Source organism: Pongo abelii, chromosome 2, assembly GCF_028885655.2.
Source record: "Pongo abelii isolate AG06213 chromosome 2, NHGRI_mPonAbe1-v2.0_pri, whole genome shotgun sequence".
NCBI lineage: Eukaryota > Metazoa > Chordata > Mammalia > Primates > Hominidae > Pongo > Pongo abelii.
Genome location: NC_085928.1, coordinates 188,535,176 through 188,552,622, shown reverse-complemented (window position 1 = coordinate 188,552,622; position 17,447 = coordinate 188,535,176). Strand labels below are relative to the sequence as shown.

Below are 17,447 nucleotides of genomic sequence, written 5' to 3'. Positions count from 1 at the left end.
GCCCATCATTTCTTGCATTTGAGTGGTTTGTCCATGCCTTTTAATTTTGTTTTCAGTGCGCATTGTTAAAAGTCTGTGTTGGCCAATATTCAGTTCATTTTTCAAAAGTTGGAATCAAATCTTATAAACATATCCAGATTAAGACTAGCCACAAACCAGGATTTCAGGTTCTTTTCTAGCATGGTGCCAGATGGTACTTAGGTAGGATAATAAGGGAAATCTGTTTCCTTCCTCACATTTTATGTATCTGTCATAAATCTTAACTGACTTTAGATGAACTGCAATTTAGAAGTTCAAGTTTCAGGTGAAGGTTTGGGTGAAATTTCATTTTAATGTTTTATTAAAATTGATTTTCTTTTGTGATTATGAATGAATGCAATATCACTGCAGAGGAAGCATGTTGACAAGCAGTGACAAAAATCCAGCTAAGATAACAACATAGGGCAGTTGTTTTCTCCTCATCTTTATTGTAGAACTACCAGTAAGAAACCTGTAGGCGTTATTATGCCTTCGAAACACGAGTAACATCAAGCTCTGCACTAATTAGCAAAGAAGAGAGAAATCTAAGCTTCATTATGGGGGCTGTCAGAAGTGACTATGGTATTTATTCACAAATCTAGCAGACTACTGAGGCTTAAAATATGTGACTTATTAGGACATTGCTTTTGAATACAAATTATAATTTTAGAATAATAGATTGTTTGAATTCCTATAATTTAGATAAAAGCAAAAGCAAGGATACTTATTATATTTGCTTGAGTTAAAACAGTTACAAATATATATTTAATGAATTAATAGAGATGGAAAGAACTATGGTCTAAATTCTACCTAGTTTGAGGAAAGGTGATTTTATAGAAAAGCAGCCCCATGCATTATATTAATGAGCTCAAGGCTGATTTTGGGGAAATGAGACAGAAAGAAAATAAAGCTTATAGTACCATTGATATACAGTTATGGAAATTATTAGGTAAATAAAATAGAGGCATAATAGTATTTTGTCTGAAATGGGTTGTCAAACTGAATTGTCTTAAGATGGTGGCAAAGGAATAGGATATTTTGGGGGGTTTTTTAATTCAAAAAATAAAACTGCAGAAAAATAGAGAAACAATTTGATGATATGTTAAGAAAAGAATAGGAAATCTGTTATAAAACATTTTCCTTCTTTGCTGGACTCTTCTTTCTCTTTCACAACTCCTCAGTGTGGGAGTTTGTGGTGGGAGTACTGTTACATCATTCTTCCACAGTCGACATTTAGAATCGTATCTGTAAACCTTGGTCAGCGTCTGGATGGGGACCAGCCATGCATTACCTTGTGCATATACAAAGACAAAAGATAGATTTTGATCCACAGGAAAGCAGATTGCCTGGGTTAGCTGCCCCAGACGTTTGTGTGTGAGTCATGTGCTTTCTTCTGGGTTCCGGAGCTCTGGGTGTGGCCCTCTTAGGACCTCACAGTCCAGACCTGCACACTTGGGGCTTGTGCACACTGGTACCTAGGAAGAAAGCGTGTCAAATGGCCAGCAGGTGTCAAATGGGATACTTGAAGATCTGTCAGTCTGGCAGGCTTCAGCTTGAATATTGGCTTTGCCATCTACAAGTTGTGTACCTTGGGCAAGCTGATCATGCTTTCTGAGCGACAGATTCCTCAAGTGCACGATAGGGATTTTAGGACTGTTCTGAACTTTAAATGACAGAATGCAGGTAAAATGCCTAATGCACTTAATAAGGGCTCACAAGCTATAACTGATATTATTGTGTAAACTGTCTGCCAGCTACAAATGTTACACAATGTTGTGTAACATTGTGGATATTTTTAAGGACTTGTTAGCAGTGGCCCCTTTAGAATAAACAACTATTTCTCCAAGGATTTTCCCTCCAAATCCTCTCTGGAAATGCACTCGTCTTAGTGAAGAAGGTTCAAAAGGCTGAAGTGATGGGTTCACAGTTAGGTCAGGCAGTGTGGCCTGCAGTTTACATTAGAAGAGCTGGTGGAAAGCCTGGCTCTGCCATTACTTGTCATGGGACTTGGGATAGGACTTTCAATGCTTTTTAACTTCAGTTTTTCTGTCCTAAATGGGGATGGTGATGCTCACCACACAGAGTTGTGAGAATAATAGGAGATAAGTTTAGAGTGAATTCAATGTGTAATCTACAAAATAGGATAAGATACTAGTTCATCAACTACCAAAAAGCCCTCACAGCCAGCCTCTGGGAAGAAAAAGCATCTGTACTGTTTCTTCATCCTCACCAGCCCTTTGTCAACTGCCCTCACTCTTACTTTCCTTTTGGGGAAAATTTTTTCTTGGAAAGAAAAATCCGCATCCTCACCACTTGCTCAGTCCTTTAATGTCATTGCAACCTGATTTTGGTGCTTATCCTCTTTGTGGAAAATGGTCTCCCGCTTTGTCATTGAATTCAGATCCAAAATCCAAAATCCAAAGCCCTTCCTTTGAATTCTCTGTAATATTTGACATGATTACCCACTCTCGTCTTAATAATAAAAACAGGAGTCATTTATTGAAATGCTACTATGTGCTGCACTGTGCTAGCCACGTGGCATACATGATTTCATTTAACTTATACAAAGCCCTTGTGTGGCAGGTATTCGGATCCCATTTTACAGAGGAGGAAACTGAGGCATCGAGATGCTAACTAACTTGCTCAATATCACATAATTGCCACACTAGTGGCAAAAAAGAGATTGGAACCCTGCTAATACTGATGTTCCTTCTTAGAGCTTTGTTCTTTTCTTAGCTTCTGTTCGTAATACTTTTTTCTGTCTATTAAAATATCGAAAGCACTGTGTACCTTTGTATGGCATTTGTCTCACTATCTCACTCCTAACTCCTGGGAACTTGACATACCTCTTGAATAATGTATAATCCTCAAGGACCTCTTTTATTGTAATGCCTTCATGGGGCAAATCTTTTTTTTTTTTTTTTTTTTTTTTGAGACGGAGTCTCACTCTGTCCCCCAGGCTGGAGTGCAGTGGCACTGTCTCGGCTCACTGCAAGCTCTGCCTCCCGGGTTCATGCCATTCTCCTGCCTCTGCCTCCCGAGCAGCTGGGACTACAGGTGCCCGCCACCACGCCCGGCTAATTTTTTTTTTTTTGTATTTTTAGTAGAGATGGGGTTTCACCGTGATAGTCTCGATCTCCTGACCTCATGATCCGCCTGCCTCGGCCTCCCAAAGTGCTGGGATTGCAGGCGTGAGCCACTGTGCCCGGCTGGGCAAATCATTTTTTAACAAAGGAAGTATTAGACAAAGAATCTCTCCTTGGGGTTGCAAAGTCTGAAGATTAAAGTAAGAATCTGAGAATGACATCAATTCCTTACTTAATTTACTTGTTTAGCCAACGTAACACTGACCTTATCAAGGTAAGAGTTTCCTTTAAGTTAACTGGTCAAGAGGTATTTTTCTTTTCATAAATAATGCAAGGGGATAGAAAGCTGAAGAGAAAAAAAAATGCATACTTTTTTTGTAAGTTACATTTGGAAACATTGTTGTTATTCTGATTAATGACAAAGAATTCCAGCCAGGGTAGAGCGTAATGTGATTTAGATAAACTCTAGGTAAAATAACAATGCACAGGAGAGAAATTTGAGCAAGTTTGCATGATGCTCAGATGGACCATAAACAAGAGACAATGAGTGTTGTTACTTTTCTTGTTGACCTTTATTTAACAGAACTCTCTCATTAGAAAAGAGCTTGCTTTAGCTTATTGTTAAAACTGCTGTGTGCTCACCTGCTTTGAAAAAGGAACAGGCAGCCCGACGTGGTGGTTCACGCCTATAATCCCAGCACTCTGGGAGGCTGAGCAGGCGGATCACCTGAGGTCAGGTGTTCAAGACCAGCCTGGCCAACATGGTGAAACCTCATCTCTACTAAAAATACAAAAAAAAAAAAAAAAAAAAAAAAAAAAAAGCTGGGCATGGTGGTGTGTGCCTGTAATTCCAGCTACTTGGGAGGCTGGGGCAGGAGAATTGCTTGAACCCGGGAGGCAGAGATTGCAGTGAGCCAAGATCATGCCATTGCACTACAGCCTGGATGATAGAGTGAGACTGCATCTCAAGAAAAAAAAAAAAAAAAAGAAAAATGAAGAGACAAGGTAAGCCCTGAGGCAGATTGTTTCCCTTCTTTTCTCTCTTCTCTCTATTTCAGAGTCTCTCTAACTCTTCTCTCTCTTCATGCTAATAGGTATAGCATTACTATATTCATTTATATATTCAGTGGGCAATATGTGTAAAGTGGATGTAAAGCATAGTATACAACAATATTTTAAAGAAAAGCATACTAAAATATAGAGAACCACCAGGTATAATGAAATTTCCGTTTTGTTAGTGAAAATAAAATATTAGCCATTTCATATTGCTTATCTTTTTATAAGATACCTCTATTTATACTGATCAAAATTCTATAAAGTAAGTGACATAATCTCACTTAATAAGGGAACTCAATTATTTGCCCAAGGACATGCACTAGATGGATTTTGAACTCTGGTCAACTTTCTTTCTATTCATCAATTCATCTTTTCATAAAATATAGTTCCTGTCTTCAATTTTGTAAGTAGAAGTAAAAAAGGAAAACTTATTTATACATATAGTTATGTTACAAGCAAGTACCAAAAGGTAAAATCTGCTGAAGGAGTTCAAAGATTGGAGAGGCTCCTTATAGCTTGGAGTGAAAGGAATAGAAAAGGAAGAGGAAAAATGGGAAAGGATTAAGGGGAGGCTTTATATTTAAGAGGAACCATTGAGAACTGGTAGATTTTGACAGGTGGAAATGATAGGGGAAAGAGACCTTTTCTGGAGGTTTGAAGTGCATGGGGCTCAGGGACAGAGATATAAAGACATGATAGACATGCTTGAGATATGGCAAGTAGTATAGTTTAGTTGTAACAGGGTGAGAGAAGGGAGGTAAGGATTAGGCTAGAAATTCACCTGGCCATCAAAAATTGGAGGGTCTTGACATCTAGTCCTAGGAGACTTGATTTGCTTGGTTAAGTGAGAGCCAATGGCTGTGATGAGGGAAGTTCCATGATCAAGGTCATGCTTTGAAACTATTCATTTGCATGATCTATGCAGAAGAAACCCAGGGCAGAAAGAGAATGCAAAATTGTTTTCTCAAAATGTATAATATATAATAGATCTATGTATAATATTTGGTAAATTTCCAGGCCTTACCCAAAAAGATTCTGATTAAATATGGGCCACATGAATTGATGTTTTTACAAAGCTCCCCAGATAATTCTTGTGCAGGTGATTCAATAACTACCACTTTGAAAAATATGAGGGTAGAGTTGAGGAGGTTATTTAGCAAACTATCTTAATAACCAAAGTGTGCCAATAAAGGGACTTTATTTGTCTCTGAAGAGAAAAGTGACAGAAACAAAAGATATTTTGAAAGAAGAATCTGTAGGCCAATTAGATCTATCATTGGAAGAGGATTCGAAGACAATTATTGGCTTTAATAGCTGGAAGATTTGTGGTACAATGAATAGAAACACGAGACAGTATAGATTTATTAGGTCTGATAAGAGTTTAATTTTGCCAAGTGAATTTTGAAGTCTAAAGGTGACAGCCACAGGGAAATGTCAACATAGGTAGTAGACAACATAGGACTTGGGTTGGAAGAGCAAGGTTGCAGCTGGAGAGATGGCTTGGGTTTTAAGTGTAGATAGATGATATTTGCAATTACTGTAAAAAGCTCTGAAGAGTAAGAGAAGATAAAGAGCCCAGGAAAGGAGAAAAGATAAAAAGAACTATAAAGTAGGAGAGAACCTGGGAAGTTAAATAGTTAAACGTAATTCAAGTCAAGAGAGGATTTCAAGAGTATACATGCATACATACACACATACATACATACACATACACATACACACACATATATGAAGTAGAGGCAGTGAGTATACACTATAATTTTAAAATGTTTTTTGATGAAAGGGAACTGTAGTCCTTTTCCAGTGTTCCATAATCTCACCATCTATCCAGTTGTTTAACCAGAAATATAGCGTTATCCTTGACATCATCTCTTTCTCTACCCACATCTCAAATATAGTCCATAAACAACTCTATGAAGTGATTTTTTGTCTTAGTTCATTTTATGCTGCTATAACAGAATACCTGAGACTGAGTAATTTATACAGAACAGAGATTTATTTCTTACATACCTGGAGGCTGGGGAGTTCAAGGTCAAGGGGCCAATGGTGGAAAGCGGAAGAGCAAGAGAGCACACACACGTAAGAGAGAAGTGAAGGAGGAAAAGGGGGCCCAACTTATCCTTTTATTAGGGACTCACTTCCACAATAACTAACCCACTCCAGCAAAAATGGCATTAATCCATTCTTGAGGGCAGAGCACTCATGACCTACTCATCTAAAGGTCCCACCTTTTAACACTGTTGCATTGGGGATTAAGTTTCTGTCACGTGAACATTGGGAATGTACTCAAATATAGCACTTTCCTGACACATATTCTTCTGGCCATCTTTCTGCCATCTCACTGCTGCCTGGGCTAGGCTAGCATCATCTGGATTACTACAGTAGACTTTCATCTGGCTTCTTGGCATCCACTTTTGTTCTTCTCCATTTTGATCACAACATTGCAGTCATAGATACCTTTGGAAAGCGCAACTACCTTGTCAGCCCCCTGCTTAATACCTTGGATGGCTTTCCATTCCTCTTAGAATGATGAGCAAACTCATTAATGTGACCTGTAAGGTCTTACCTAGCATGGCTCTTTTTCTACTTTTTAGCCTTATTTCCAAATACATGCTGCTGACTCTTGCTCTCCAGACACATTGACACTCTGTCAGGGCACAGTCCCCACTTACTCCCTGTAACAGGCTATAATTTAAAGTGTAGTAGGATGGAGAATGAATTTTTAAAATGTGTAGACACCTTAGGAAGTTCATAGGTTGAGGTGAAGTAAGTAGCTTCCTTTTTATCTTGTTTATTAATTTTCTTATTACTTCTCACTAGAATGTAAGCTACAATAAACATACTAAATGCCACCATGTGCCTGAAATCAAAATTACAACTTTATATGCTTATATGAAAAAAGACAGCTTTCTTCATATAGGCATGTAAATCAGAGCACATTTGTTTTCTTTATACCATTTTTTTTTCACTTTCAGTTCAGCAAACACTAAATCCACATGTCAATGGGGAAATAGACCTAGACGATTGAGAAGCAGATTGTTATAGACATTCTCTAGCCAGTTTTCTTTGTACCAGTTCTATTGTTGTATTTTCTATACCTACAAAAATTTTCTCATATTTGGGTATATGTTATTTAAACCTTCCTTCGCCTTTGTACATAAACTTTATTTCTCTCTCTCAACTTTTCTTTTGATTCATTCCAACAGAGAAATGAGTCCTGTGCTGTTCTATTTTTATGTTTTCAAAGCAGTTACCTTGAGTTATCTACACAGAGAGCCTCACATGGCTGTTCCCAAGCACCACACAAATAAAACCACCATGAAGCAAAGTTAAACAAGTGAATGACCATCTTCACAGAGAGGGAGAAATGGGACTAATCCTGTTAAAATGTGATTAAAATGTGGCCTCTAAAGTTAGGTATTATTTTCTTCTGGATGTCAGGTTTTTATTCCCCCTTCTTCTACTTTCCTCATTTGAAATATAGTAGGAAACAAACAAACAATCCAGAGACAACCAATAGTTCCAGAATTTCTACAGAAATAGGATCCTTCTGGAGGAGTTTTAGTTCAGTTTGATGGGACTATACATTCTTCATATAGTCTAAAATTTTCAGATGCTTATGCAAAACCAAACTCAAGACATTCAAGAATTATCTCACGAGCAAGATTTACCAACTGCTTCTCTATCCTTCTCATAAAGTGCCTTATGCAGCATGTCCAGAATGATTCTCTGCATCTGATGCAAAGAAAGAAAGATTCTAGATTTGCATTTGAATTGCTGGCTATTTTTAACTTTCTCAGAGTTTTACTTTGAGAGATATTTTACCTTTGTGGATGAGTTATGGAGTCAGGTGCTTGACCTTTACCAGCTTTTCAGTGAAAAATCCAATGAGGAAAAGAGTTCAAATGTCTTACAAAACTAAACTCATTATTTATGAAGTCCTGAACTATGTCAGTGACATTCCCAGACACACATAGTGTAGTAAGGGCTTTGTTTCGAGAAATTCCCAAATTGAATCCTTTTTAGTAAAAATCCTATGTGGACTAATTTTGTAAATGATTTCCAATCATAGAAATGCCTGTGAGTGATAGGATTCTACAAAAAAAAACAGGCAGCATCAGAACTCACAAGCTGCTCTTTCCTTCCCCGTTTATAAGAGCCCTCTCTACACCATGGTGTGCAAAGGGGATTCTGTGGAATTAAAACTTGTGTGGTTTCTGGAACCCTAAATCCCCAGTCAAGCAGCCTGGTAAATAAAGATAAGGCATTTACTTGATTTCCCTAATATGGCTTTACCTCAGGGTATAGGGTGAGGAGGAGGGCATATATTAATCAAGAGGTTGTTTTTAAAAAACCTATTGTATATATTTAATATAGTTCTAGTCACCTGAGATTTATAAAAAACATCGTTGCTGCTTTCAATGAGTTTGCAACCTAATTATCTGGCTAAAACTTAGACTTTAAAATTTTAGTTGCATATTTTACTACTTGCCTATTTTTTTTTCTCATCAGATAGATTTGTTGAAAACTGAAAATGAGCTCTGATGTCCAGAATCTTTTGGAGTTTTAATTTTACACTCAGGAAAACACCAAGATGACAAGGAATCTACATGTGGGATTCAGCTGACATTTTCCCTATTTAGTATAATGCTGGCAAATGTAAGCCAAAGCCCTCCTGTCCAGTATTATAAGTATCTTCTCTTTCTTTCCTAAGAAGTCAGCAGAATTGACATTTGACTGCTGATTCATTTCCTCCCCTCCCCAGAGCTGAAATTCTCACCCAGGATCATCTGTCACCCTGGCTTTGATGAGGAGGGGGTTTAGGCATTTGCTGTCTGCACTGTCAAACTCAAAGTCAGCTTTGAATGGAAGGTCCCACCATGTGCTTTAGAAAAATAGGGTAGTGGCTGTGGGCAGACAGCAGAGAGAAAGGGAGAGAGAAACAGTCAAAAAGAGCATCTGATGTGGGCCTGGGAATATAAAGAGAAGAGGTGAGAGGCCGGGTGAATGAGAGTTTAGTGAGCCCATGGCAGATCCAGGGCTTAATTATTATAAAATAATTCCCTGCAGCACTGTATTTCTGAGGCATATGATTTTTTTGACCATGTGGGCATTTACCCTTTTTAGGTTAAACTGGACACTAAGAAATCTACTATAGATATGACTGATTTGTTCTTTCAAGAAACACTTATTGAGCATTAACTACTGCCATGAAGTCTGCTAGGCACGGAAAGTACTGTGATGACGATGACCTAGTCCTTAACCTTTCAGAGACTTACAGTTTAAGGAGGGGTGGAAGGAGGCAGGTAAGTGAACCAAAGATCACAGCATAATGTAATAAGGACTGTGGTAGAATTACGCACGGAGTATTTTTGCGACAAAAAGGAGCAACATATTGTGAAGATTAAGAAAAAAATCCAATCCTAAAAATCTGTGACATTTTTATGACAGTGACACATACACACTTTTGGAGAGAGATACTAGTGTTGGGACCAGTTGCACTTACAGAGGAAGATATGAGAAATTACAAAATATTAAAGAACACATCCCCCAAAATTCAACCATTAGTTCCCAAGCTTCAGGAATCAGAAATTTGAGAAGTTTTTTGGTACAGAATGAAGCTCCGAATTGACTGAAGAAAAGGAAAGTTTAACCTATGTAGTAGATCAGGATTTGAGAGTTTCCCAATAGTTTAATTGGAGGTAGTGACATTTTTATTGAGCAATTAAATGAAACACCCTTTGGATTCAAAAATTAATGCTAAATCTAGAGTAACTGATGAGGCTAATTCCCAATTTCACGCACGTTGTGCACTGAAGTCATTTGTATGATCGTGCATTCACCTGGTCAGTTTCTCAGGGTTTCAGTCAGTGTAGCCACAGACAGAGTGAAGACACTGGACATGTTGAAGCTGAAGTCTGACAAGGTACTGGGTTGAAGTTCTGTCCCAGGTATGTGAATTATAGTATTAGGTATGGTATCTCAGAGAGGCAGACATTTTCTTTGATTTTTCCAGAATTGCTTCTTTCATTTGGACCTAATAAGCAGTGAGCAAATGTCATACACTTCAGGAAAATTGGTTTCTGGTTCTGGTCAAATGACTCTTAAATGACATCTCTTGAATGAGTTTGGAGACATGAAATGCCAAGAAGTAAAAACTAAAGGGGGCCTTTAAACCAAATCTCGCAGTATTATAATATATACAATTAAAGTTTATAGTTTCATCTTAGATAATAATAGTTTAATACAAATAGGTCATAGGCATTATGCATTAATTTGTGCCAAGCATGGTACTAACACCTGGGCACAGGTTATTTCATTTAATCCTTGTGACCCCATGAATAATATACCATTACTACCTATATTTCTTCTGAGGAAAGGGAGACTCAGGCAAGATGCAGAACTGGGATTCAAACTAAGATATTCAGGGCTGTGAAACTGGTTTCCTAATACCCCATTATATGGAGTGTCTAAGAAGGGCTTTCTTAATTTGTAAATTTGCATTAATTCAGATTGTTTCCTGGGAGTTTGAGTGTACTTTTGTTTAGGTAAGGAGTACATGAGACATCTGTATTGTTCAAATATGAAAGAAAATTCTATTCTTTAGATCCTTCCTTTAAAAAAATTCTCCTAACCACCAGTAGCCTTCAGTCATCAAATACATTAAAGACAGTTAATCTAACATTCAATTTATCAGGAGTCTTTACAGCTGAATAGAGAGTAAATTTTGATAGCATAGTAGTTCTTTGACCTTGAGCAATTTGATTAACTTTCCTACTTCTGAGTTTTCTTATCTGTTCAATGGAAGGTATAATATCTACTGCTGAGGTATGCTGTGAAGATTAAATAACAATAGTAATGAGATAACTATTACTTTTTGAGCTTCTCCTCTGAGCCAGTTACTCTAATGGGAAAGTGGTATATATTATGACATTTAATCTTCAACCCAACCAGGTAGTTATTACTGTCACCAATTACCACTGAAGAAACTGAGGCTCAGTAAGGTTTAAGAAACTTGCCCAACATCATGTAGCTATTGTTAAATATAAAGTTTCGGTTCTGCAAAAGGAATAACACTCGAATGTAAAATTTTCTTTTTAATTCTCAGCAAGACAAGTTACTTCTATAGAAGGGTGCACCCTTACAGATGGAGCAATGGTGAGCGCACACTTGGACAAGGGAGGGGAAGGGGTCCTTATCCCTGACACATGTGGCCCCTGCTGCTGTGTTGTTCCCCTATTGGCTGGGGTTAGACCGCACAGGATAAACTAATTCCAATTGGCTAATTTAAAGAGAATGACAGGGTGAGTGCTTTGGCAGGAGTCGGGGCAGAGCAGGTAGCAGGTAATCTGAATGAGTTAGGGTGGAGCAGGTGATCGGAATGAGTCAGGGTGTAATAGGTAATCGGAATGAGTCAGGTGGAGTAGGTAATCGAAAAAGGTTGCTTTATGAGGAAGTTAAGTTTAAAAGTAGAAGGCAAAGAATTGAACATACTGATATTAATTCTTTGAAAAGAAATTTAGAGCTCATATCTAACAACATGAAGTAGAAAAGGTGAGATTCAAACCAAGTTTATCTTGTCTTAATGCTTGTGTTTGTCTCAGATGCTGCATTCTTTTCACATCACACTACCTCTTGACACTATAAAACATTCTAGAAATATTGGACATTATTATTTAAATCCAATTTGTACAATAAGATTATTATATAATATTTTAATTAGTTGAAAAAATGTATAAGTGGTAGAGATGTCACTGTTTAACAGACCATGAGATTGTACCATGCTGATTTTGAAAGTGTAAATGAATAGTACGATTATTGATTAGTATTAACTGATTCCTACTGCTGCACAGGTTACTGGGGCTTGTGCACTTAGAAAGCCATACTGACCCCAATCATCACTTCCAACTTGGTTTTACCATCCCTTTCCTCATCTCCAGGGGAGAGGAAAGAAAATATAGGACGTGTCAACATTTATAGTCATTTGTATAGGAGATCTGTGAAAATGTCCTTTTTGAAATAGAAGTCATCATTTGGATAAGATCAAATTCAGACAAATTGAATTTTTATTTGCTTTGACATGGATTGGAATCAGTGATGTGATTTTTTTACCCTCCTGTGCAGGGAGGGGAAAGAAAACCATCCTGATAAATTTCCTTAACTTTCTTGAAGGTGCTCAATATTTTTCTCTTTGGAAAAAGCAACAGAGTGTTATGACACAGAGCTCTGACTCTGAGGTTGAAAATCTTATACTTGGAATCTAATGCTACTAATGGATTTTGATGAAGGAAAACATTTAATTACTACATTGAACAATTTGTTCATTCGTTTGACAATTGTTCATTAAGTGCCTACTACATAAGAGGCCCTATTCTACGTGCTATGAATACTTCAGAAAGTAAATAAAAATTCCTGCTTTCATAGAGTTTACAACTGAGGATAAGGGAGATAGACAATAAAATCTTAGCATGTAATGTCCTGGGGATAATATGGTATGCTATGGAGAAAAAGAAAGCATTGTCTGGGAATAATAAGTGTACAAAGGGGTGTGATTTGAAAGGTGTTTTCAGGGAAGTTTTCTGACATTCAGCAGAAACCTGAAAAAAGGTAAAGAACTGAGTCAAGTGACTATGCAGGGGAAGAATTCTTTAGGCAGCAGGCAGAGCAAGTCAAAGGCTCTGAGGTTTGAGAGTGCTTGGTGGATTTGAGCACTAGCCCAGGAGGCCAGCGTGGTGGCAGTGGAATGGGAAAGAGTGGTAGCAGAAGGGTACAGGGAGGAACCAGATTATTCCAGGGCACACGGGCCACTGTAAGGCCTTGGCTTCTATCTGCAGTCATACAGAAAGACATCGGAGGCTTTTGAGCAGAAGGTATGACTTAACGTCAATATTGAAATGACCACCGGTGTTGGGTAGAGAATAGAACGTGTGGGTGGGAGAAGGGAGGCAGAAGTAAGAGACCAACTGTGAAAAATATGTAATAATGTGAGAGTTGGTAGTGACTTGCCCAGAGTGGTAGCAGTGGAAATGACAAGAAATAATTAAAGCTAGGCATAGTTTGAAGGTAGAGGCATTAGGATTTCCCGTGATGTGCGAAAGAAAGAGAGGATCACAGAGGACTCCAAGGTTTTTCTTCTGAGCATGTGCAACAGTGAAGTTCCCATTTACACAGATGGAGAAAAATATAGAAGGAGGACATTTTGTGGAATTCCGAAAGTTGATTTTGCACATATCCTGTGTGAGACGCCTGTAAGACATTTAAGTGGAAATGTTAGGTAGGTAGTTGGATATGTAAGTATGGAGGTTAGAGGAAAAGTCGAGGTTAGAGGAAAAGTCAAGGTTAGAGATTAGAATTTGTGAGCTCTCAGTATAGGGGAAGTTTCTGAGGGCTTGAAACTTGATTGAACTCATTTAGGGCTTAAGTATAGATAAAGATGAAATTTATAGTTGATCCATGGAACACTCCAATATTTAAAGATTTAGGAAATAATGAAGAACCAGCAGGAGATTGAAAAAGCCTCTATTTATAAAATAAGGAGAAATCATACACACACACACACGCACACTCAACACACACACACACACACACACACTCTCTCTCTCTCTTTCCCCGTTTTTCAGAAACCTGAGTTAAGAGGTAGGAGTCAGTCTCTGAAAAAGGGTAATGCTGTTTTTCTTGAAGTACCAAGAAACCTAAAGATGAAGAGGATTTGACAATGGAATGGCATCTTTAATCAGTTGTGCTTAGACAAGCAAATGACTTTGGAATTTGAGGTAAAGACATACTACATGATATGCAGCAGGATCACAGGCAAAGATGGCAACAGGAGGTAGAGATAAACTTTTATGATATGTCTTATTCTTACTATTGATATAATAGATGCTCTTTGAAAAAAATAGCAACCGTGCAAATGTATGAAGAGAATAAAATGCACCAATTCCACCTCACTGAGATAACTGCTGTTAACATTTTGATGCATTTTTTTCCAGTTTTTTTCATACACACATATGCATTAACAAAATTATATATACATTCTTGCAGTCTGCTTTTTTATTTGATATAATAGCAGAAATATTTTTGGAAGCTTTATTTTTAATTATATTTTGATGAGAGGGAGAGATGATCAAAGGGGAAGATTGTGTTAGTTTGAGAAATATCTGGTCAAATATCTTCCAATAAAGTAGGATGATGACTGTCTGTGTATATAAGAAAGACAGAGAACAAGGACAACTCTGGATTCTAAGTGTCTTGGTGACTGATACGATGGCTGTGTTACCCATGGGGACTGAGGAAACAAGACTGACTAAAGCTGTGCTTATTTTTTATATCAAGGGGGATTGCAGACTTGCTTTTTGCATAGCTGGAGAATTGCTTGTTTTTTATTACTAGATGTAGCAGAAGCTGAAAGAAAAAGATATCTCAAAATGTTCTGGCTGATATCTACCAATGTAAACAGGCAATGAAATTAATTTGTGATACAAAGTAGATTGTTTTGACTAAATTACTTGGTTTGGCTTTCCTCACAGCTTACAAAGAAAAAAAAACAAGCACCATATCTCCTCTATATTTTTCATGTTGCGGGCGTACAGTCCAGACACATACATCATCAAGAATTAATACAGAAACTTTTTCCTCATCAATCTGTGAAAATTGTGAAAATTCATTTTAGTTTATCAGTAAAGTATTATGAGCATAACCATAGCAAAATAATTTCTCCTGTTGACAACTTTCATGGCATGAATTGCCTCTAAAGTAAATACCTGATGCAATTAGATTCAGAAGATATTGGTAAGACCAGAGGCAGTGAAAGTCCTTTTACCCTTAATGAAATTAATGAAAATAATAGAAATAATATCAATTTGTAAACCTCTAACAACAGTAAGTAAAATGTACGTGTGTATTTTTGTTTGTGTATTTTGAGCTCTCTCTTTCTATACATGCATTCTTGACTGGTCAGTTGGCTGGAGAAGGGACTTTACAAGGTCAAGGGCACACATTTCACTGGCCACACAGAAGCAGAAAACGATGTCATAGCTATCAAATGCACCAAGAATTCCATACAGTCATTTCGTGGACATGTGGTCTGGTCACGTAAAGACCAGCCAAGAGAGTTCGGCTGGTTCAGTAAAATCCACCACACTGTTAGGAAAAACAAACAGGAAACTTTAACATAGATGCTACCTACTATGGGGCAATGATTTCAACTTTGTATGTGGATTACAGTATATATGTAGAAGCTCACAAATACACAAACTCAACTGCATCAGAGAAGAGCAAAAGCCCTATTTATCCTTAATTGCAGTATTTAGCTGAAAACAAACATACTCTAATTGTCTTTTACTTTTATTTCTAGTTAATTCTGCATTAGTATGGAAGTTTTAGATGCATTTGAAGAATATTGCATTCTTTTATAAATTTACAATTATATCATGTATCTGCCATTCGTTATAACCAATCTATGCCTCAGAATATAGAGTTTTTCAGAATATAAAGCAACATCTTTACAGCCCAGAGTACGTGAAGTCCGCTGGGTAACAACACAACAGCACCGAGAGAGAAATTCACTTACTATGTTTCTGCCACTTCACATTGAGGGTCATATGCAATGACAAAGACTGAAATTTGCACCATAGATCAAGTTGAGAAAACACTGGTTTCTGATCATTGTACTTTTGCCTTAGAAATCTCAGCCTGTGATTTCCTGACATTTCCTTTTCTGATTGTGCTATACTGATCCCATATAAAGTACAAAGCAGTATAATAAGTTCCTCTGGGTTCCTTTGGAACCCAACAGCCCCTCCCATCTTTGAAGGAAAATTGTGTTTTTATGCTGTTCATTTAAAAAACAAAACAAAACAAAAAGGTAAAATGTCAAGTCCATAACCTCTAACGAATCACCATTTCCATCTGCAGCCCCGGCAGTTGTTGAAAAGCAAGAGCAGGAACCGAGAGAAAGCCCCTTCTTTTAGTGGAAAACTCTTGCTGTGCTTAGGAAAACCATGAACCCAAACAGTGTGGGTCAGCCTTTCAATATGCAAAACGGACGAAGGTACCCAATTTTCTTTTATAATAGATTACATAGGAAATAGTTCTTTGTCAGGGAAATTTGTCGTAATCTTCCAATTTCCCCTTTGAAAAATCAGACTCTGACCATCAAAACACATTGACTGTAGAAATAAAATATTTATCTAACAGGTTTCAAATCTTAAGGACCGCTTCCTCTTTATTTTTCTTGGACCTTTATGCCTTCCACCCACGAAAGTCTTCACTCAACCCTACCAATAGCCCGGCTGGCACCACAGATAAGAGGCAAAGTGTTTCCTTCGTGACCTCTAAGCATTCTACTCCACAGGAAAAGCAACGTGGAATGCACACTCAGCAGGCTATAAGCCTGGAGCCAGTTTGTCCTGGAGGCATTTCTGCCATAAAACATAACACTATCCACTGTGTTTTGCTCTAAGCAGACCATCTCCCACTCCCCTCTCCCTCCTCTTGCTGCTTCTCACTCCGCACCTGGCTGCAATTCACGATCCGCACGCCACAGAACAAACAAAAAGCATGAAACAGCAACAGATTCCTTTGTTTTACATGCAAATCCTACCTCCGGTAGTTGTCACATCTTCCTCAAAAGCCACGCTTAATTTTTAGTGACAGCGATCCAGTGCAGTCCTCCAAATAGCCACCGGTAATCATCATTACCTCTTGTGTCTAAAGCCTTTGTGGACCATTAATGTCACAACCCTTTCTAACTCATAGCTTTAATACTCCCTGCTCAAAATGTCTGAAAGAGTTTGGAAGGACAATAGGAGTGACAGGCACGCTAGACAGCCATGCTTGAAATTAGTTATCTGGAGCTCCGTTAAAGCTGCTTCATACTGTTTTAAAGCGTGCAGGAGGTAGGATTTATTAGCCTATGATAGGCATGCTGTTTCTGTTTTTATTAAATACTGTAATAGGCTGTCTGTTAGAAATGCTGTGATAGGTCCAACATCACTTCCCCACTGCTTTCGAATTCTCATATTAAAAAGGGAGAGAGGGCTCACAGTCTTCCTTCCCAGACCGACATCGCCCTGCACTGGATCAGATTTCCAAATCCTCCTTAACTATAGGAGAGAGAGCCAAATAGATACTTTCGATATGGAAAGCGAACTTGGTAGTAAACACTCTAGGATTCTCCAAACAATTCTCTCACTCCCAGTAAGGGATTCCTGCTCTTCCCAGTTACAAAAATAAGTGTTCTCTGGAGTTAGGTATGAGAATCAATCCAAATAGGAAAAGTTGTCATTA

At 37.9% G+C, this 17,447-nt stretch overlaps 1 protein-coding gene across 3 annotated transcripts in view; it reads right to left on the bottom strand.

Annotated features, from left to right (window-relative positions):
• The window catches only part of KCNMB2 (potassium calcium-activated channel subfamily M regulatory beta subunit 2), a 303,117-nt gene extending 285,892 nt beyond the window's left edge, over window positions 1-17,225 (bottom strand). For 2 of the 3 annotated variants that reach the window (XM_054553019.2, XM_054553020.2), the window contains exon 1: window positions 16,762-17,225. The gene's annotated coding sequence lies outside the window, so the exon portion shown is untranslated. The remainder of the gene's footprint in view (window positions 1-16,761) is intronic. The other variant, XM_009239553.4, reaches the window with a different exon arrangement.
• Between the last annotated feature and the right edge of the window lie 222 nt (window positions 17,226-17,447).